The following is a 23505-nucleotide window of genomic DNA, read 5'->3' as shown; positions in this document are numbered from 1 at the left end:
CATCTTATTCATAAGAGCTGTATCCTGCGATGAGATATGAAAATGGAGACCTAAAATATTATAACACACACTAGGATAATCGGTAAATGAATCTATGATAATCGTGTTATCCTGATTGATAACTCTGGATAAACGAAACTAAGCAAATTATCATAACTGCACACATTAACATAATCGCAAGCCTCCGCATAAATTACTACGATTATCATAATTTATGCATATAATCACACGCATTATCATAATTTATGCATATTAATACACACACTATCATAATTAATGCGATTTGCGCATTTTTCGGAAAATTATTAATTTTTATTATTTTCATCAAAATTTCATAATACCAACACATACAACACTACTCCGCATCTGCATTTGCAGCCAGGCAATCACCGCTACGCATCTTAATTGTTCGCCCCTTTCTGGTTACTCTCCTCTCTGCACCTGTTCGCCCTGGTGTGACTTTACTGTCTGCAGCTCACATATGCGTGCACACTGTTTGCAAACCTCCGCGCGCGTTACTCCTGCAGATTCAAACCACGAATCTCTGTAACAAGAGGCTAATGTGCTACTGCTGGGCCGTGTCATCAGCCCAATTATGTTGTAGTTGTGTAGGAAATATATATGCCCACTTGCTGTGGAAGGCAGTCTTACCCCAGTTTTGCATGCAACTTTGAAGACTTCACCACAGCACGGTTGTAGAAATGTTCCCAGCCTTGTGGGAAGTAGGCATGCATCTCGCCACAGTAATTATACCACTCAGAGGTGAGTATTCCTATCAATAGTTCCATAGTTAAATTGTTAAAGCTCTTTTAATCGTCTCTTATTCTTAATTTCTCTTCTGTCTCCTTCTAGGGACAAGGCGGTCCAATGTGATATCTCCAGCTCTCTGTCTAGCACCAGATGCACTGCTTCCTTTACTCGTTTATCTTTCTGTTCGATATCATTCTTCGCCAAGTCAACCCAGTGCATCCTTACTCGCTGTCAGTGGTGGCCAATATGTGGATTGTGATTCACAGATAGATTGCAAAATCTTTTTTGTAGATCTCAGGATAAATTAGAATAAACACTAACACAAGCCTACAATAGTTGCATGTAAAGTGCTGGGTCGCAAATCGGTTTAGGGTAGATTGTTGGTGCTTTCGGCCCCATCCCTCCTCCGGCCACTTAAGCAGACACATGACTTGTAGGACAGAGTCACGTGGCGTGCTGAGAGGTGAGGATGTGCGCACACGGATCTCGGATTTTTTAAATCTAAACTATGGCTGTCCGTAATTACAGAATAACATAAATCGCATATAGGCAGACCTTGCTTAGTGCGTCTCTGTAGTACACTGATTTCATTATAGTGCTCCAGAGGCGTAGCTAGGGGGGGACAGGGGGGTACATATGTCCCCGGGCGCCAAGGTAAAGGGGCGCCCAAATGAGGCTTACAACGTTACATTATAACTTATTGCGGCGGGCGCGGCAGCCTGAAACTACTGCACAAATCTACACCTCAACCTAAAAGTTGATATATCCCGCCACACACAGCCTACATGTCATGTAATTACATTTTGGTACGCGCGCCTATGAAGATATTACATGGAAGAACGTACCAAACAACAGACAGGCGCAGTCTTTCAGCCTTAGTCACTGTGCTGTTTTTTGGTGGCGGAAACTACGACGGCCTGAAACACGCTGGAGTGCACGATCAGAAGCTGTTGAAGCTATCTATGAAGGACTGGATGAACTAGTAGGGCTGCTAGACAAATTATCGGAGGACGTAACTATGACGCCTGAAACCAGAAGTGATGCAGAACAGTTACAGGCATGCATATTAAATTTTTACTTCATAGTTTTATTACATTACTGGAATGTCATTCTTGGAAAAATTTATCGTGTTCAGAAGCGCTTAAAGAAGCAGCAACTGATCTTGAATCTTCGGAGCATGAATTTGTCAAGCTTCGTGATGATTTGAGCCAAGTTGCTGTAGAAAACGCCAAAACAAGATGCACAGCCTGGGAGATCGATGTGGACAGAAGAAATAGGCGACGTCGGAAGATGCCAGGAGAACTGGCAAGAGATGCAGGACTTTCAGCAGAAGAAGAAATTGTGCGCGTTATGAAGAGCGTATTTTATCGACTTCAACAGGAGATGTCAACACGGTTTTTACGACTAAAAGACCTGAACACAAAATTTTGATTTCTGCTGGACGTCAAAACTCTTCTATCCGACACAGATGTCGATGCAATTCGTCGAAATTGCACAGATTTTGGAAATTTCCATGACACCGACATCAATGGCCACGAACTTTTCACAGAAATTGGAGATTGCAAAATGCTGCTCAGTAACCGGAATGAAGTTCTACCAGAAACTCCTTTGGATCTTCTTGGTTTTATTGTGTTTTATGGAGACGACATATTTCCCAATTTGCGAATTTCACTGCAAATTTTAATAACAATAGCAGTTTCAATTGCAAGCTGTGAGCGGTCGTTCAGCAAATTGAAACTTATTTTGTCGTAATTGCGTGCTTCAATGGGACAAGATCGTCTCAGCGATCTTGCTCTTCTTAGTGTTGAAAGAGAAACATTGGAAAAAACTGATTTTGATTACGTGATTGACCAGTTTGCGACAGTGAAATCAAGAAAAAATTATGTTTTGTAGACTGTCAACCTAGGCTCTAAGGAAAACTGTCTCGGGTGTGGACCAATCAACTTCAAGGACAGTGCATACATTATCAGAGTTATGTTTTTGTTTGCATTATGACTGCAGTTATTGTGGTCTATGCAAACATGACTCCTCGTAAAAAAGGTGTCAGTTTTGTTGCCAGATAACAGGGTAAAAAAACAATTATCATGTCAACCAGTCTACGACAGTGACTGAGTGAGCCATGTAATATAATTTCTATAAATTTGCTTTTTTAAATGCAATGTTTCCTTAAAATTTAAATTATTCCATATTCGATGTAATAGGAAAATGTGATTAAACGAGGGGGGGGGCGCCAATTTTATAGTTCGTCCCCGGGCGCAAAATATCCTAGCTACGCCTCTGTAGTGCTCTTTTGTCCTGGAGAAAAGAAGCACTATGAGTGATAACACGTAGCGATGGCCGAGGAGATGGAATTGCCTCTATCATTCCCTCAGCCTATGAGAGTGACGTATGCTCTGAGCCAAACAGACCCCACCCCCCAATATTCGATTATCACAATTCGTAGTCACGATTATATATTTTTTAATCGATTAGTTTAGCCAGATGAGAACTCACGAGACAAGTATAGAATCTCAGGCTATACCAAAAAGAAACCCCTAAACCAAAATTTACACTGAGGACATAACTAAGACCATCTCTTCTCTGAGAATGACCCGGATTGTGAGCCCATCAGCTCCTCCACCGCTGCCTTGTATGAATAGTGCAATAGAGTGCACTCATGAATATAGTACATAATACTTACTGACATTGTTATAATGAATAGTTGTATTCACTAAATAATGTTTACATCTGTATTATTAGCACTATTGGTCATATGAAAGAAATATTGTATAATTACCCCTTTTAGTGCAGATTTGATTTGCGTTTACTCCTCCAGGAACACATTTTGAACGCTAAGTGAGGTTTGTCTGTATTCAATTTCTATAGAAAATTCTAGATTTGTTAAAGCTAAAATGGTAATTATTTTCTACTTTTGATAACATGCCTGTCAACCCATACGGTTTACTCGTATTATTGTATAGGGAAATTGAATTTTCAGGTCCATACGGTGTACAGCAGTTTGAATACGGACAAAGTTTTTTGTCAATTTGTTTTTGTTTCTTCCTTGTGGTGGGACTTTGTAGGATGGTTGAGCCTGATTTGGGCCAAGTGATGCAATGAATGTGAATAAATGCATCCCCTCAGGTTATTTTACTTTTATTCATGCATTAGGATTCTTTTTTACTTTTTAAGAAATGCAAAAAGTTTTGCTTGATTTAGTTTATTTTGAAGAATGTTGAGATTTTTAATGATCAGCTTGTTACCAGGTTTCAAAATGCATGTTAATGGTTGGCAAGTTTCTATTGTATATGCTTGAGTAGCGCCTCTGTTACTTATGTAGAGGCATTAATCGGCACTCCCCATGCTATTAGCGGGTAGGTTCCCCTTCGCGTCAACAGGGGGCGGAAGTGTGATTACGCTAATGTAAAGGACTATGGCCCAAGGGGCCAACGGTAATCCCTGGGATAATGGATCCTGGAACACAATACCCAAACCCCGGGAGAGCAGACTGGGGGATGATGTCACCTTCCAGAAGATTCCTGAAGGGAGGCGTGACTAGGGTGGAGCAAGCCACGGACCTGTATGTAAGCCGGACTTCTGAAGAGTCCGGCTCAGTCATCTCCAAGCCGAAGACCGAAAACGAGGCTGAAGATAAGACCCTGGACCCCAAGCTCCGCTGTCCTTCTAAGGGCCGGTGCTGAGTGAGGCCAGTGGTCAGGACCCGGAGACCTTGGCACGGTCAGGTCAGCGTAGTCTCCCCTAGGGCCCCTAGCCGGAGGGCTATGAATTAGAGTGGTCCCAATGTTAAGCGGCAGTGTAGCCCGGAGGCCATACCTCCTCAGGTATCGGGTGGAAGGGGCCGTTACCCCTTTGTGTTAGGGACCCTGTATTCAGAGCAGTTATAAATGTGTTGCCTCACAGAAGTTATACTCTGGTTATTGACCCACTACACGTACACAATACATTGTGGGAGGACAGGAGAAAAAAAGGGTTTCGTACAGATCTAGTGACATATAATTGGTCATGTAGTAGCAGCATAGCACTGGTTGCTGGTGGGGAAGGGGATCTGCAGCTTACAGCAACCCTGACTGACGGTAGGCCAGGTGATAGACCAGAGAGGGATCTAGGGGAAAGGTCACAGAAGGGGCACATGAGGAATCCGCGGGTAGGTTCCAGAAAGGGAGCGTGGCCGGGGGCGGAGCCAGGCCACGCTGACAGTATAAGAGGGGTCCTGGGAGGGGATCTCGGGGCTGTCGTGTAGAATGGGATCCCGTCGAACTGCTGGAGTCTTCGCCGTTCCTTTCTCACTGTCTCCATCTTCACCATCTCGGCGTCACCAGTCAGGCAGTCTACCAACTGTCCTGACTGGGAACCGTAGTCCATTAAAGACAAGTTATTGAAAGTGTTAACTTGTGAGGCAGAGTGCCTCCAACTCTTAGTGTCTCCGAGTCAGTCACTATATTTGGCATCAGAAGTGTTAAAGAAAATCAAGAAAAGAAATATTTTGTCATGTCAAACTCGGCCAAGAGGAAGAACCCGTTGATAGTGTCCTCGGGTGATGAGGACAACGGGGATGTGATCCCCCCGACAGCCCTGGAATCGGGGACTCCAATGACACATCCCGAGGCAGAGATCCCAGTGGAGCAACAAGGGAGGGACGACAACCCCGTGCTGCCGCCAGTTGTAGAGGTGTGGCGCGATCTCACCGGACGTCTTGCGGGCCTGCTCTTCCTCGAAGCAGAGCTGGTTGTCCAGCTCAGATCCGCGACACCTGCCAGAGATGCTTCAGCACTGGGGCAGTGGGCAGGCAGCTCGACCATCGGTGCCGTGCCAGCGTGGGAAATGGTGGAGCTTCCGCCCGCGCGGGTGGCCACAATTTTTTCGCCCGTGTGGGAAATTCTTCACACCAAATTTGAGTCACCATCAGCGGCTCTTGCGGGGTGCCATCTCTAGAAAAGCGGCTGCCTTTCATCAATGGGCGACTGGATGGCTTTCCAGCGCCATTTTAGCACATCCTGCACCCTGGTCGGGTGGTCGGACAAAGAGGCGCTGGGAGCTCTGCCCAAGGCACTGGATGACGATTCCCTGGCGGCATTTGAGGCTATCCCCGCAACGGACCGAGTGACGCTGCCTCAGGCATGCACCCAGATGGCCGTTATTTTTGATCCGCCATCCAACACGCATCAAAGATTAGTGCTGTGAAAGTGGGCGGAGACCGAGACACCTCTCGCCTTCCACAGTGTGTTACTAGCCTTGGGCCACTCAGCATACCCATGGACGGAGCAGACAGCGCTGGACTCCCTGACGCTGAAGAGACTGCTGTCGCTGGCCCAGGAGCTAGGCATCTTTCTTCCCGCCATGGAAGAGGATGACTTGTCATCACTGAAGGTGGACCGCTGCATCCAGACCCATGTCAGCTTGCAGCGGTGGCCCGGGGTGGCTGCCTGCGTGGGATTCCCGGAGAACAAGGATGAGCTGGAGCTGCAAGAGCCGAAGCAAGCCTGCACATAATTTGTCAAAAGTCCGTGCGGGAGGAAAAGAGAGGGGTGACGACTGGAGCGGGAACGGCGAGGCGGGACCCCCCTTCCAGTGTGCCGTGCTGGCCCATGATCATTTTCCTCGCCTTTGTCATCCTCTGCCCCGCCGATCTCCACTTCCTCAGGCCCACAGGTAAGTCGCGATGCATCAGACACCCGGCCGCCATAGTTACTTCATGCATTTCCCTTTTGGAGCGCATCAGGCTTGCACACCATCATCCCTCATCGTGTCACGGCGCGCGAGCGGCGGACTTCGGAATGGAATGTGTGGCCACAGGGCGCGAAGTAGTGGAATGTGTTGACGCACTGTGTCGTGGCGGCGGGATCATCTGCGCTAGTTAGGTTCATGCAGGGGGTGGAGCTGAGGGTGCTGATCGATACGGGAGCATCGGCTAGTATGATTTTTTAGCTTATTTTAAAGTCCTTGCCTCCGAGATCCTGTTGTCTTAACCCAGTAAATAGTGCGTGTGTTGCTGCGAATGGCAGGAGTTTGGGTATTATAGGCCAAACATTGCCAAAAGCCTGCATTGGGGACATTGAGTTAACAGGGCCAGTGTTAGTTTTTAAGACATTGGCTGTGTCCTGTCTCTTGGGCACCGATTTTCTCGGAAGAATGCCCCTTAAGATCCTTGTTGATCAAGGTTGTATTAAATTGCCGTCGGGATGGCGGTTGACCTTTTTTTAGTCCCCGACTAGGTTAAAGAGGTCCGATGCCATGGTTCAGGCCTTGGAGAAGGAGACTGTCACAGTTCCTCTTGGTGCTCAGATATTGGTGCCCTGGCAGTTGCAGAAGCAGCTTGACTGCGCAGATACCGTTGAAGGGGTCCTTTTAATCCCTTTGATTCGGGTTGGTGGGGGCCCAAACTATAATAAGGGGGAACCAGGAACTCTTTTTACAAGTGCTGAACGTCGGCCTGGGAGCCGCGGTGGTCCAAGCAGGTACAGTTTTGGCCCACGCAATGGCCACGTACTGTGATGAGGCCTAGCGAAGGGGCCGCAAAGGCTTTCCGGAGAACAGCGGGGTGAGTTGCGTGCCTTGCTCCGAGAATTTTCTGATATTTTTAGTCAAGGAAAATATGATATTGGTTGCACGTCACTATTGCAGCACCATATCGACATGGGTGACGCTGCTCCCATACGTCAAAATTCGTATAGGCTCAATCCCAAGGAAAGGGACCATGTTCTCCAGGCAGTCGACAAATGTTGGCCGCCGATATTATCTCCCTTTCCACTAGTCTGTGGGGGGCTCCCATTGTCCTGGTTAAAAAGCAGGATGGGAGTTGCGTTTTTGAGTCGATTTTAATAATTTAAATAAAGTCTCCGTGGCGGATGCATACCCGCTCCCATGGATGGACGACTCCTTGGACACCCTGTCGGGTGCGCGGTTTTTCTCCACCCTCGACTTGCTGCCAGGGTTTTGGCAGTTGCCTCTGGATGATAGTTCCAAACATAAAACCGCGTTCTGAACACCCCAGGGGTTGTTTCAATTTAACTGTCTCCTAATTAAACTTCACGCAGCTCTGGCCACATTCTAACGACTTATGGAGCTGGTTTTGGCAAGCCTTCAATGGGACTCGTGCCTCATTTATTTAGATGACTTAATCGTGTTCGGATGCACGTTCCAGGAGCACCTGCAGTGGTTGCGATCGGTGTTTGTCAAGGTGCGGGCGGCCAATCTTAAATTTAAGCCAGAAAAGTGTCATCTCTTGCAGACATCGGTTTACTATTTGGTTCACATTGTCAGTGAGTCCAGGATAGTTACAGATCCCGACAAAACTGCGTGCGTGCGCACATGGCCAACCCCCACGTCGGTGGGTGAAGTCCGCAGTTTTGTCGGGTACGCGTCATATTACCACCGCTTCATACCCAAGTTCACGACACTCGCTAAACCACTCCACGCCCTCACCACAAAGGGCCAGAGAGTTTGATGGGGGGAAGAAGAGGAGGAGGCCGCATTTGTCGCTCTGCACGACGGCCTCACCAATACGCCTCCCCTTGGGTACCCCGATTTCTCTCTGCCATTTCAGCTGGACACAGATTCCATCGACACCGGAATCGGCGCTGTACTGTTGCAGGTGGTGAACGGAGTAGAGAGGGTCGTAGCTTATGGGAGCCGTGTGCTGTCCCCCGCAGAGCAGCCTTATTGTGTGACATGCGGTAAATTGTTGGCTATTGTGCATTTTGTACAGCAGTACAGGCCGTACCTCTACGGTAGGCAGTTTGTTGTGCGCACGGACCACGCGGCTCTTCAATATGCACTGCGAGTTGACCAGCCATCCGTCCGGCCAGCTCTCCCGCTGGTTATATCGACATGCAGGATTATTCCTTCAGGGTCACCTACAGGAAAGGTGCAAGCCACTGTAATGCGGACGCATTGTCTCGGTTACCGCCGAGAAGCTGCTGTGCATGTTTGATGGGTGCCAGCCAATGTAAACCTGTGGTTGCAGGATTGCCGTGCACTGTCGTAGCGTCGGTTGATGTTCCACCACCCGCGGCAACCGCTCCCTGTTACAACACGATTGGTCTCACATACACGGAATGGGGCCATTTCCAGGTGGAGGACGTCTCCTTGTTAAAATGATGGCGTCGCATCAGAACGAGGGGTGGTAGGAAGGTGCCAGCAGGAATGTCCCTCATAGTCCTTTGTGATGCGCTGGTGATGAGGTGCGATGAGGAAGTGCGGTGTTACTGCATCGTTGTGCTAACTGCTCTGTGGGGTAGAGTTACACGGGCTGTCCATGTGAGGTTGATGTACCTTGGGGTGCGGAAAACCTTGTTGACCCTGAAGCATGACTTCTTTTGGCCCGAAATGTTGGAGGATGTGCTCCACATGCTCAAAGGTTGTATTGAATGCGCTCACCGGAAGCCCCCACCGAGGCAGGCCCAGCCACCGTTGCAATCTATCGAAGTATCCCATGTTAACGATCAGTCGGCTGCATCCATTATGGACGCATTCCTACATGGATATGTTTTGGACAAAGGGGCCGCGGAACATTTCCTTACAGACCAAGGTCGTAATTTTTATTCTAAATTATTAAAGGAGGTGTGCGACTCACTGGCTACTAAAAAGATCTGGACATCACCCTACCATCCTCAGATTTATGGGATGGTAGAGTGCTAGCACAGGACTCTTACGTCCAACTGGGATTTGCACATTCCCGGTGTTCTGGTCGCGTACAGAATGGCCCCTCACGCCTCAATGGGGTTCTCCTCCTTTTTTCTCATGTATGGGAGGGAATGCGATCCCCCATGCAGGCTCAATTAAACATGGACCTGGGTAAAAAGAAGGTCGCTATGCCCATGCACATGCAGCTTATGACATGCGGCTGAATTTCCCCGAAGTGTCTCAGGGAAATTCAGCTAAACGGCAAGCTGCCAATGAAAAGTTTGCGGGACTCCATAGATCCGGAAACCCATAGACCCCTGGGGACAAGGCATGGCTGCATTGCCCCCCAGGTGCCCCTGGGCATGTCCCCTAAATTGAATCGGGCATGGCAGGGCCCGGTTGAGGTGATTGAGGTCAGGAGGCCACAGTGCGTACGCATCCAGGTCGGTCACAGGCGCAGGTATGCGCACTCGTCATGGCTGAAACCCTATTTTCCACCTTCATCCCCACTACCTGAGGGCCGGGTATCTGATGTGTCCGACAAGCCCGGGCGAATGGTCGATGGAACGGTTGCCGTCCGCTTCTTCTTCTTCTTCTTCTTCTTCGTCTTCTTCCCGCGAGGGGCCGCGCCCGTTAGGCCATGTAAATATTGTCCCAGGAGTTCCCAAGGAAGCCCATTCTTGTCCTACTTGGGGGCCCAGCGATGAGAACCCCTTCCAAAACTGTTCGATTCCGATAGCCCGCCCCTTCTGTTGTTTTCCAGTATTAGTCCCGACGCCATCTGGTGGGTGGCCGCAGATGCGTGCTGGGCTGTGATTGCCAGTTGATCTGAGGTCCTTCCTGATACTTATGGGCTGCAGCACTCTGACGATCATCAGGCATTGTTCTATCCCTGAGGGCCAGGTTTATTGTTGTGAGTTCTCGTCGGGATTTGTTAATTGTCTCAGTTGTTTATTGAGGTTGTTGTTCCGCTACGCGGGGGATGAAGATTGTTATTGTTCTTGTTGTTCCGCTACGCGAGGGATGGAGGTCAGCCGGGATGGCTGATTTTGTTTTTACAGAGGGGGAGTGATGTAGTGACATGGAATTGGTCACGACGTAGCATAGCGCTGGTTGCTGACAGAGAAGGGGATCTGCAGTTGCAGCAGCCCTGTCTGACAGCAGGTCACGTGATAAACCAGAGAGAGGGATGTAGGGGAAAGGTTACAGTGGAGGCACGTGAGGAAAGCCCAGGAACCTGCTAGTAGGTTCTAGAAGGGGGCATGGCCTCCCAGCATTGAACCACTTCTTGGACCACATCAATTCCAGACACCCATCCATCAGATTCACCATGGAAGTGGAGAAAGATGGTAAACTATCATTCTTGGATATTCTGTTTGAGAGGAGGCCTGACGGATCCTTGGGACATTCTGTCTACAGGAAAGCCATCCACACAGATTCCTACTTGAAACTGGATTCCGACCACCACCCATCTCAAAAGAATTCACTCATCACAGAGCCCATGGCATTTCTGACCAACACCACCTGGCCGATGAATTAAGACATGTACATCGGGCCCTCAGGATGAACGGATACTCTGACCGCACTATCCGCCAAGCTGTTTCTCCCACCACACAGAAACAGCCACATGAAGCTCCGACCAAAACTATCACGTTACCATACATAGCAGGCGTGACCAAAAAGATCTCCAAAATTCTAAACAAACATAAGATCCAAGTCCGATTCAGTACAGTGCATAAAATCCGTGATCTGATTCCATCTGTGAAGGATGTCGTTCCTGACTTACAGTATCCTGGAGTCTACAAATTGAGTTGCAGTTGTGGTGATTGCTACATTGGAGAAACGAAACGTCATGTTTCTGATCGTGTCCGCGAGCACAAGTCAGATCTGAAACACGGCAGTACTGATTCTTCGGCCGTTGCCGATCATTGCTACAACTTGGTGGGCTCTCATGAAATTGTCTTTTCCGAGACCAAGGTGCTCTGCAAACCTCCTGGCTACCATCAAAGGTTTGTACACGAAGCCATACAAATATACAAACACAGACATAATTTCAACCGTGATGATGGTTACAAACTGAGTAATCATTGGAAAGATGTGATTAACCATGCAAAAAAGATTTAACTACACTTATTTGGACCATCTTATTTGACAGACAACTATTGCAGGTTATTGATAGACAGCCAGGCTTGTTTTACCATGTTTAGTTGTTTCTTTTTTCACACTATTGTTATGTAGGCCAGGCTTATTCACAAACCGTACCTCTCCATAACAAAGGCTCAGGCTCTTAAGCCTCACCTTACCATATCAATAAAAAGTGTGCCGTACTTGGCCCTTCCCCCTCTCCAACCATTATATATACGGAGTGGTAGCTCTTGTAATCTCTCATTTACTTGATACAGCTGTCGTGGCTGTGACGGTTCCACCTGAAGACGGAAGCTTGTGTTGCCTCCGACACGTCGTGATTTTTATTTTATTTTACTTTTATTAATTTGAATGTTTTACCTACGTGACTTTACCGAAAAAACCTAAGAATATGAATCCTTGCAGTCACGAAAGCTTCAAATCTAGAATTCATGCTATGTGTTTATGTTCAGTTGGAAGATGAACAGTTTAGTAGTGGCCAGGGAACTTGAGATTCACTACCAGTGGCGCAGGGGAGCTGGGAAAGAAGCTGAGAGCGAGAGACATACGTCTCACAGGGCTGCCTACTGCTTCACAGCTCGGGTTGTAACACCGGGTTTATGCATGACCGTGTAGATCTTTGTGTGGAAGGTGATTGATGATCCAATGCTCAATGATTGATTCATTCGCTCACCAGCGCCCAGTCGACTTATCATTATTATATTGCTACTACTTTGACAACTGTTTCCATGAACTTCACTTATTGATTCAGTCTTTGAGACTGACTGCTTCCTCTCATCCACACCGTGTTGAACCACCACATTGCTTTACAGTTTTCTGCTCTCCGCTTCTTCCCTCACACTGCTTGACTTTGGAATTTCCTCCCAATGTCTATTCCCCAAGCTCGTATAACATTGCTCAATTCAATTAAGGGGCCATCCATAAATGACGTCACGCACCTAGGGGGGGAGGGGGGGTCAGACATTTGTGATGATGTGTGACGAGAGGGGAGGGGGGGTTAGAGAAATGTGACGTCACATCAAAATACACAACTTTTACAGGTAGGAACAATGTTCCACACTGTCCACCAGGGATTATTTGTGTGTCATGCATAAATATATATAATATATAAACAGCTCTTTGATTGGTGGAGACCGACTGCCAGGTACGAAGAGGGGAGGTGCCTAAGGAGGTGGGTCAGGGGAGGGGCCTAAGGAAGGGGAGAGTCAGGAGAGGGGCCTGAGGGGGGGAGGGTCAGAGGAGGGGCCTAAGGGAGGGAATAAGGGGAGGGGCCTAAGCAAGGAGGAGGGGCCGATAGTTAAGGGGGCATGCTACCTGGCTGGCTGCCTGGCTACCTCAAGTCAAGTTATCTTTTATACAGGTAGGAACAACAGGTTCCACACTGTCCACCAGGGATTATGTGTCTGTCTTGCATTGAAATGCAGCCCACCCATGCACCCCCCCCCCCCCCACCGACCACCGAGCAGGGCCACGATTGGTTGAGGATGTCGGGAAGGGTGGGGGGGAAGGTAAACACGCCCACTCATCCAACTGCTCCCCCCCCCTGAACGCCGCGCTGAGTGTGCGTGTGTGAGAGTGAGTGTGTGAGTCTGAGAGTGTGAGAGTGAGTGTATCTGTGTGTGAGTCTGGCAGTGTGAGTGTGTGTGTGTGAGTCTCAAAGTGTGAGAGTGAGTGTGTGTGAGGGTGAGTGTTTGTGTGTGTGAGTCTCAAAGTGTGAGAGTGAGTGTGTGTGAGGGTGAGTGTTTGTGTGAGAGTGAGTGTGTGCAAGTCTGAGAGTGTTGGAAACATTTAGGCTGGCCTGCCTACGATCCATCCTGGGTTTAACCAGGCTGGATTGTGTGAGGAGCTCACAAGTCCTTGAAAGATCTGGGCAAAGTCCCATCAGTGAGCTCCTCCGGCAGGCAAGGCTGCGTTGGCTGGGTCATGTAGCCCGCATGCCCAGCCACCGCATGCCTAAACAGCTTTTGTTCGGCCGGATCGAGGGGGCTAAACGGGCGCGGCACGGGCTAGAGAAGAGATGGAGTGATGTGGTACAGGAGGACGTGGAGCTGAGTGGACTTGCCGATGACTGGTACCAGCGGTGTCAAGATCGGCCTCAGTGGAGGAGGCTCGTGAAGGACGCTACTGGGCAGTTGGAGGAAGTCGCCCTCCAACAACAACGGAGGGCGGAGGAGCGACACTCACAACAACGAGCAGAGCGCCGGGTGGCTAAAGCACAGCAAGTTGGTACAGTAGGGGGCACAGGTGGTGCATCAGCCAGTCATCTCGGTCATCTCGGTCAGTCGACCCGTGGCACCTGGGTCTGCCCCGTGACCTCCTGCCAGCGGGCGTTCGACACTTCACGTGGCCTCAAGGTGCACTTGGCCTGGCACAAGCGTCGTGGTGATGTCACCGCCACTTAGTGGTGAATGGCGGTTGTTGTTGTTGTGTGTGTGAGTCTGAGAGTATGAGAGTGAGTGCGTGTGTGTCTGAGAGTGTGTGTGAGTCTGAGAGTGTGTGTGTGTGAGTCTGAGAGTGTGAGTGTGTGAGTCTGAGAGTGTGAGAGTGAGTCTATGTGTGTGTGAGTCTGAGAGTGTGAGAGTGTGTGTGTGTGAGTCTGAGAGTGTGAGAGTGTGTGTGTGTGAGTCTGAGAGTGTGAGGGTGAGTGTATGTGTGAGTCTAAAAGTGTGAGAGTGAGTGTGTTTGTGAGTCTGAGAATGCGAGTGTGTGTGTGAGTCTGAGAGTGTGAGTGTGTGTGTGTCTGAGAGTGTGTGTGAGTCTGAGAGTGTGAGAGTGAGTGTATGTGTGTGTGAGTCTGAGAGTGTGAGAGTGTGTGTGTGAGGGTCTGTGAGTGTGAGAGTGAGTGTATGTGTGAGTGTGAGTGTATGTGTGTGTGAGTCTATAAGTGTGAGGGTGAGTGTGTGTGTGCGAGTCTGAGAGTGTGAGGGTGAGTGTTCGTGTGTGTGAGTCTGAGAGTCTGAGAGTGTGAGTGTGTGTGTGTCTGAGAGTGTGAGTGTGAGTCTGAGAGTGTGTGTGTGTGTGAGTGAGTCTGAAAGTGTGAGTATGTGAGTCTGAAAGTGTGAGAGTGAGTGTAGGTGTGTGTGAGTCTGAGAGTGTGAGCATGAGTGTATGTGTGAGTCTGAGAGTGTGAGTGTGTGAGTCTGAGAGTGTGAAAGTGAGTGTATGTGTGTGAGTCTGAGAGTGAGTGTATGTGTGAGTGTGAGGGTGTGTATGTGTGTGCGAGTCTAAAAGTGTGAGAGTGAGTGTGTGTGTGAGAGTCTGAGAGTGCGAGTGTGTGTGTGTGAGTCTGAGAGTGTGAGAGTGAGTGTGTGTGTCTGAGAGTGTGTGTGTGTGAGTGAGTCTGAAAGTGAGTGTGTGAGTCTGAGAGTGTGAGAGTGAGTGTGTGTGTCTGAGAGTGTGAGAGTGTGTGTGTGTCTGAGTGTGTGTGAGTCTGAGAGTGTATGTGTGTGAGTGAGTCTGAAAGTGAGTGTGTGAGTCTGAAAGTGTGAGCGTGAGTGTATGTGTGTGTGAGTCTGAGAGTGTGAGAGTGAATGTGTGTTTGACAGTGTGAGAGTGTGTGTGTGTCTGAGTGTGTGTGAGTCTGAGAGTGTATGTGTGTGAGTGAGTCTGAAAGTGAGTGTGTGAGTCTAAAAGTGTGAGAGTGAGTGTATGTGTGTGTGGGTCTGAGAGTGTGAGGGTGAGTGTATGTGTGTGTGAGTCTGCTAGTGAGTGTGAGTCTGAGAGTGTGAGCTTGAGTGTGTGTGTGTGAGTCTGAGAGTGTGAGCGTGAGTGCGTGTGTGTGTGTGAGTCTGAGAGTGTGTGTGAGTCTGAGAGTGTGAGAGTGTGTGTGTCTGATAGTGTGTGTGCGAGTCTGATAGTGAGTGTGTGTGTGAGTCTGAGAGTGTGAGTGTGTGTGTGAATCTGAGAGTGTGAGGGTCAATGTGTATGTGTGAGTCTGAGAGTGTGAGTGTGAGAGTGTGTGTGTGTGTCTGAGAGTGTGAGAGTGAGTGTGTCTGAGAGTGAGTGTGTGTGTGAGTCTGAGAGTGTGAGAGTGAGTGTATGTGTGTGTGAGTCACACTGCCCATCAGGGATTATGTGTCTGTCTGTCTGTCGTGCATACACGGAATTCCGCCCACCCATGCACCTCCCCACCGAACACCGAGCTACGCCGCGATTGGTTGACGATGTCGGGGAGGGTGGGGTGGAAGGGTAAACATGCACACTCATCCAGCTGCCCCCCCCCGAACGCCGCGCTGTCCAACCAAGTTCCTACCTGCCCACTCCGAAGTAACGTGTTCATATAAACAAACACGTTCTACTTAATTAAATATAATTGTTATAACACTCATTTTTATACATTTTCATTATTAACTATTTGATTATTTAAATTTACTAAAGTTACCTTTTATTTAGTCCATGAAAGAGCATTTTGCTTCTCCATGGGAGAATGAAGCATACGTTTTGTAAACAATTTTAATGATTGTAAATAAACATTTTGATTTTAATTATTCTACCAGGGCTTTTCATTCTGTGGATTGAATATGCGATTGTTATAATTGTACTCTACATTTTGCTTCGTTCTACTAAAAAATGTAAAGTATTTTTTATAGTTAGAATTACTTTTAATATTTAATAATTATTAGAGAATTTCAATATAATATTCTGAACATCTGCAGTTTTAGTTAGACGTTGAATATTTTCAAGTGAATTTTATGCTAAATTTCAGCTTTCCAACGCCACCTTTTTAATACATATGTAGTGGGTACAAACTTGTAGACTTCCTCTTGGAGGCAACACGTTTATTAACAGTAAACGCAATAACAGTTGTCCCTGACACAAAGGAGTACGGCCCCTTCCAGCCAATATCCGGGCTCGCGTGTCCTATTCGACTCAGGATTACGCTCTCTATTGAGTCCTCCGCTATCGGGACCTAGGGGAGGCTATTCTGACCCGACCTTGCCAGGGTCTCCGGGTCTCACCCCTGGTCCACTCGAACCGGCTCTGACAAGAGCCTCGGTTGAGGGGTCCCAGGGCTCTAGACTTGAGATGTATTCGGTTCTTCAAGTGGACGACAACTGCCGGTCCCGTTGAGAGGACCGGCTTTTATACACGAGTCGGGGCTCACTCCACCCCGAGCCAGGGTCCACCCCTCCGGTCACGAGATACCCAGGGGGGGGGTTACCTTGGCTTAACTGCCACTCAACCTACTAAGCCTCCCATCCGCCCCCTGTTGACCTATCGGCGTAGTAGCAGGCTAACGTTCACGTAGCGCTTTAATAATGGCGCTACACGTTTTCTCCTACAACATCAGAGTGCAGCGCCACATTAAATACGCCCTACAATGACAATAGTTTAAGGTTATTTTAAGATTTTTTTTTCAAAATGGAAATATGGTTTTTGGGGGGGGCAGAGCTTTGTGACGTCATATTTGAGGGGGGTCTGACTTTTTGTGACGCCGTGTGACGAGGGGGGGAGGAGGGGGTCAAAAATCGGCCTAAATCGCGTGACGTCATTTATAGACGGCCCCTAACGTATTTTGTCTTATATATTACTACTTTCATCGTGCATATCTTTACTGGTTGCTTGATGTGTTTGGGCCTTGTTGTTCAGAACGTCTAACACCTTTACCCCAGATGCTGTTATGCTACAATCTCGAGTGGATGCATTTATGAGGGCCCCAACCATGGCCACTTCCCATGGCCGTCCACGTGATGGTGGAAGGGATTTCACACTTTCAAATGTAAGTAGAATACGGGGCATGATGATGATGACGAAAAGGTATTTTATGACATCCAGTATACTGATCACGGACATAATAATGTAATAACTCTTTGGTTCTTTCGGTAAAGTCACGTAGAAAGAAAATAAATTAAATAGAATACGACGTTTCGATTGCAACACAAGCAGTCGTCATAAGGTAGACTAAATTTGAGAGAGAGAGAGACAACACACAGACACACAGACAGACACACAAGCAGAGAGAGACAACACAGAGACACACAGAGAGACATACAACATTGACACACAGAGACCCAATGCCTCTGTGTCGCGGCCTTAAATAGAGAGAGGGGGGGGCAGAGAGAGAGGTGGGTCTGCTGGAGCAGAGAAGTTAGCATATCAATGAGAGAGCTGTGTGGAAATCCACCTCGTGGCGGCCGGGGGAGAGAAAGAGCGAATGGAACTATGAGAGCCTGGTAAAATTTTAGAGAGAGAAATAGACAGTTTGAGAAAACAAACTTAGCAATTTTTTGGAAATGTAATGCAATGCAGAGAGTTATCTAACACAGTTAACGCCAGGCTATGTGTTGACTGTGTGTTAGCCGAGTAATTCCTGCAGTCACGAAAGCTTCAAATCAATAATGTAATATTTACAAATTTGCCAAGGAAAGCCACACTGAGCCCGAAGACTCTTTTTAAGGAGGGTCCTACTGCATTGGGATGTTTGGCTACCACCAATTGCGTTATGTGTGTTTATGCATGTGAGAAAACCAGAGAACCTTTGAGAAGCCAATACATAACAGGGGGAGAAAATACAAACTCCTCACAGAAAGGCGACTGAGCCAGGAATCAAATCCAGGTCCTTCTTTGTGTGAGATATGTGTTACCATACTCTTTGGTTTTTTCGGTAAAGTCACGTGGGTAAAACAATAAAATAAATGAAAACTAAATTAAATCACGACGTTTCGGAGGCAACACAAGCCTCCCTCATCAGGTGTAAAAAAGGCACAGCAAAATAACTGTAGCGAGAGTTATTTGTGATGAGACATTGTTACATAGGGAAAGAGGGGGAGGAGCCAAGGAGGACAGGCGCAGGATGGGGGGGGGGGGCTAGGAAGGTGAGGGTGAAAGACAGAGCCACATGAACAGGACCCTGCGGGGTGGGCTGGTAGGAACAAATAACCAAAGAATATAAACATAATGTATTATTACACTTGTTTAGCCAGGAAAGCCCCACTGAGTCAAAAGGTTTTTGTAGGGTCCTGCCAAGTGTTTGCAGTAGGGGGCGATGTTGCTACACCTAATCGGACGATACGAAGGGAGAGATTGAGGCCTAGTTCTAGGCTTTAGGCCTAGCTGTAGGCTTTACGCCGCCGTGAGTTAATTTTTAATTGAAATGTTTTAATTATTAATGTAAAAGCTTTAAATTTAAATGTTTCTATTTAAAAACATGAGGGAATGTAACATTGTTAAACATTAACTCCCTTTCACACATGCGGGGGTACGATACGAAGGGAGAGTTTCAGGCCTAGTTCTAGGCTTTAGGCCTAGCTGTAGGCTTTACGCCGCCGTGAGTTAATTTTTAATTGAAATGTTTTAATTATTAATGTAAAAGCTTTAAATTTAAATGTTTCTATTTAAAAACATGAGGGAATGTAACATTGTTAAACATTAACTCCCTTTCACACATGCGGGGGTACGATACGAATGGAGAGTTTCAGGCCTAGTTCTAGGCTTTAGGCCTAGCTGTAGGCTTTAGGGCGCTGTGAGTTTTTTTTATTTAATTTCAAAGTTTTAATTAAAAGCTATCTCAGGGAATTATTAGGGCGCTGTGAGTTTTTTTATTTAATTTCAAAGTTTTAATTAAAAGCTATCTCAGAGAATTATAAGGAAATGTTACACGTGTTTAGCCAGGAAAGCCTCATTAATTTAAATGTTTTAATTGAAAGCTATCTGAGGGAATTATAAGGGAATGTTACACTTGTTTAGCCAGGATAGCGTCACTGAGTCTAAAGGTTTTTGTAGGGTCATGCCAAGTGTTTGCAGTAGGGGGCGATGTTGCTACACGGACGGACGGTCGGACGGACAAACGGACGGACGATATAATCTATTGGTGTCTGGTCCACTTCGTTCCTACCAGTATAACCATGTTAAACCTGAACCGCGACTCTCCCCCGTTCTGCGTCCCCCCTCCCCCATCCGTGGCTCCGTCCTCCTTCACCCTCACCTTCCGAGCTCCACCCACACCCCACCTCCCCATTCTGCACCCGTCCTCCTTGGCTCCTCCCCCTCCTCTTTCCCTATGTAACAATCTCATCACAAATAACTCTCGCTACAGTTATTTTGCTGTGCCTCTTTTTTACACCTGAGGGAGGCTTGTGTTGCCTCCGAAACGTCGTGATTTAATTTAGTTGTTTTCATTTATTTTATTTTATTGATTGTTTTACCTACGTGTCTTTACCGAAAAAACCAAAGAGAATAAATTCTTGCAGTCACGAAAGCTTCAAATCTAGAATATGTGTTACCATTGCACAACCCTACCATCAGGGTGTAAATGATGTTGCTATTTGTATCCCCTCTCCTATAGCTAAAGGAAAAGTCGGTAAATTCTGCCTTTGAAAAGGAGAAACAGGAAGACTCCCAGCATCTCCATTCACCAAACGAAAATATGTCACTCTCAGCTAAGCTGAACACAGAAGTGGATGATCCTACCCTTGATGTTGAGGTGCCTTAAATCATATATGCGCTGTACTTTTCAGGAGAACGATATGCCATTATATTTAAATGTACATTCATATTTCTCCACAGTGGTTATATAATTAGTGGGGAAATATAACATGGCCCAGCAGTAGCTCATACATCACTTTTTGCAGAGCTTCTCCATTTTAATCTGGTAGGCCACCCTGGTTATTACCGAGGATGTACAGTGAGGGAAAAAAGTATTTGATCCCCTGCTGATTTTGCACGTTTGCCCACTGACAAAGAAATGATCAGTCTATAATTTAATGGTAGGTTTATTTGAACACTGAGAGACAGAATAACAACAAAATCCAGAAAAACGCATGTCAAAAATGTTATAAATTGATTTGCATTTTAATGAGGGAAGTAAGTATTTGACCCCTCTACAAAAAATGACTTAGTACTTGGTGGCAAAACCCTTGTTGGCAATCACAGAGGTCAGACGTTTCTTGTAGTTGGCCACCAGGTTTGCACACATCTCAGGAGGGATTTTGTCCCACTCCTCTTTGCAGATCTTCTCCAAGTCATTAAGGTTTCGAGGCTGACGTTTGGCAACTCAAACCTTCAGCTCCCTCCACAGATTTTCTATGGGATTAAGGTCTGGAGACTGGCTAGGCCACTCCAGGACCTTAATTTGCTTCTTCTTGAGCCACTCCTTTGTTGCCTTGGCCGTGTTTTGGGTCATTGTCATGCTGGAATACCCATCCACGACCCATTTTAAATGCCCTGGCTGAGGGAAGGAGGTTCTCACCCAAGATTTGACGGTACATGGCCCCGTCCATCGTCCCTTTGATGTGGTGAAGTTGTCCTGTCCCCTTAGCAGAAAAACACCCCCAAAGCATAATGTTTCCACCTCCATGTTTGACGGTGGGGATGATGTTCTTGGGGTCATAGGCAGCATTCCTCCTCCTCTAAACACAGCGAGTTGAGTTGATGCCAAAGAGCTCCATTTTGGTCTCATTTGACCGCAACACTTTCACCCAGTTGTCCTCTGAATCATTCAGATGTTCATTGGCAAACTTCAGACGGGCATGTATATGTGTTTTCTTGAGCAGGGGGACCACCTTGCGGGCGCTGCAGGATTTCAGTCCTTCACGGCGTAGTGTGTTACCAATTGTTTTCTTGGTGACTATGATCTCAGCTGCCTTGAGATCATTGACAAGATCCTCCCGTGTATTTCTGGGCTGATTCCTCGCCGTTCTCATGATCACTCCACGAGGTGAGATCTTGCATGGAGCCCCAGGCCGAGGGAGATTGACAGTTCTTTTAGTGTTTCTTCCAGTTGCGAATAATCACACCAACTGTTGTCACCTTCTCACCAAGGTGCTTGGCGATGGTCTTGTAGCCAAGTCTAGCCTTGTGCAGGTCTACAATCTTGTCCCTAACATCCTTGGAGAGCTTTTTGGTCTTGGCCATGGTGGAGAGTTTGGAATCTGATTGATTGCTTCTGTGAACTGGTGTCTTCTATACAGGTAACAAAGCTGAGATTAGGAGCACTCCCTTTGAGAGTGTGCTCCTAATCTCAGTTCGTTACCTGTATAAAAGACACCTGGGAGCCAGAAATCTTTCTGATTGAGAGGGGGTCAAATACTTATTTCCCTCATTAAAATGCAAATCAATTTATAACATTTTTGACATGCGTTTTTCTGGATTCTATTTGTTGTTATTCTGTCTCTCACTGTTCAAATAAACCTACCATTAAAATTATAGACTGATAATTTCTTTGGTAGTGGGCAAACGTACAAAATCAGCAGGGGATCAAATACTTTTTTCCCTCACTGTATTAACTGAAAAATATATGCACCCTGCTTCACATTGGACTTAAAAATATCCTATGAAGCCAATGGAAAAGAGTAGGCCATTATGTGCCAGTATCGTAGTTCAAAGTGCCAAATATATTTTTTTACCTATAAATTACTTAATTGCGATTACACACAGCAACATTTCACCCAACTGTGAAACTACAGGTTGTGTGAAAAATAGCACCTATGTGATAGCCTCGTGTAAAAGTACTAAATTATCAAGCATTTTTTTTATTGCAAGCCCACTTTTATGATCTTTATTCATATTATTTTGAATCTACAGATGCTGGCGCCTGATGGACATCCACGCACACTGCTGTCTCTGCCTCCATTTCCTGTGGCGTTGGAGCAGGCATCGCGAGCTCGCTATCTCCGACATAGACACCCAACCTCCACTGAAAAGGCTCTTACACTGAGCCAAATATTTTCACACTAATACAAATGTAATTTTCGTACATTTGGTATTCGCGTCAGTCTTAAAGCACAAGGCTATAATATAATCTGCAGTAGTTTCACAGTAGGTAGCAATGTTGCTTTGTGTATTTTTTTTATTTGCAGGTATTTTTTAATTTTAAAAAAATTTGACCGTGATTCCAGCAAACATTACACTCTTTTAGAATGACATCACAGCCTTTTTAGTGGTTAATATGCACTGCAGTAATAACCAGTGGTTGTAGTTCTGGCAGGTATATGTCATTTATTATATTTTTGTATTTGTCTAGAATATGATTGTTTTGTTATACAAAATGACAGAAGCCAATCTTATTTTCCTCATTAGTAGATCTCATATGTGTAATGACAGGGTGCCATCTGTTGACCCGGAGGGATAATCACGGGTATGGGTGCATTATACAATAATCAACTATAAGGGGGGCATAACTGGGCTAAAGGTTAAAGACGGGGTCAGTCGGGAAGCTCCAGGAACCTGCTCGAAGGTTCTAGAAAGGGGGCGTGGCCAGAGCTGGGGCCTGGCCACGCCGAGGAGTATATAAGGGGGACGTGACTGAAGGTTCGGGGGCTGTCGTGGGGTCCGGGTCCTGGCTGCCGTCGCTGTCTTCGCAGTCATCTCTCCATCATCCGACCGCATGGTCGATCCTCTGTATGGCTCCGATCGTCGTTGTCGCTATGTTAGTCAGCCAGCTGTATAGTTACACTCCGACGATGGGGCTGTATGGATGGGTCAGCTATGCATAGCCCATATATATATGTCGCTCAGCGATTGTGCCTGTAAGTGTGAGAAATAAATAAGGAGCCCTCTACATGTCGTGTCTCGGAAGTCGCTGACTACATATGTAACGGATGGATTTGATACATTGTTCAAACACACAGACAGAGAGGTTTTAGTACAAACAAGTTCCTTAGTTATATGTTTTAAAAAATCAGAGCACCAGTTATCAAAAAAGCAACGATACTCGGTTCCAAGAATACATGACACTCCATAAGAGGTTTTTGCTAGTTACATTGCATAAATATATAAATGTGTAATTAAAACCCACCACCACCCGACGCAGCCAACTAGTTACAGGTTGCCACGTAAACAGAACATGCTAATTGAAATTATGTCTGTGTTTGTATATTTGTATGGCTTCGTGTACAAACCTTTGATGGTAGCCAGGAGTTTTGCAGAGAACCTAAAATTGTGTGGACGAAGCACGGCTCTGCCTCACTCTCACTCCCCCGTCTCCTCTGAGCTGCATGAGATTGTGTATGAGTGAGCTGTGTGTATGAGTGAGCCGTGTGTGAGTGGATC

The 23505-nt window shown here is 46.8% G+C and overlaps 1 long non-coding RNA gene across 2 annotated transcripts in view; it reads left to right on the top strand.

The window, feature by feature from the left end:
• The window catches only part of LOC133349568 (uncharacterized), a 40025-nt gene extending 16901 nt beyond the window's left edge, over positions 1 to 23124 (top strand). Inside the window, exons 3-5 of one of the 2 annotated variants that reach the window (XR_009755960.1) lie at positions 17130 to 17236; positions 19802 to 19939; positions 22039 to 23124. This is a non-coding gene — a long non-coding RNA (uncharacterized LOC133349568). Of the gene's footprint in view, positions 1 to 17106; positions 17237 to 19801; positions 19940 to 22038 lie in introns of both variants that reach the window. The other variant, XR_009755959.1, reaches the window with a different exon arrangement.
• Positions 23125 to 23505: the final 381 nt, after the last annotated feature.

Source organism: Lethenteron reissneri, chromosome 30 (assembly GCF_015708825.2).
Source record: "Lethenteron reissneri isolate LAM-NWPU_2019-01 chromosome 30, ASM1570882v1, whole genome shotgun sequence".
Taxonomy (NCBI): Eukaryota; Metazoa; Chordata; class Hyperoartia; order Petromyzontiformes; family Petromyzontidae; genus Lethenteron; species Lethenteron reissneri.
This window is presented reverse-complemented; position numbering and strand designations above follow the sequence as displayed.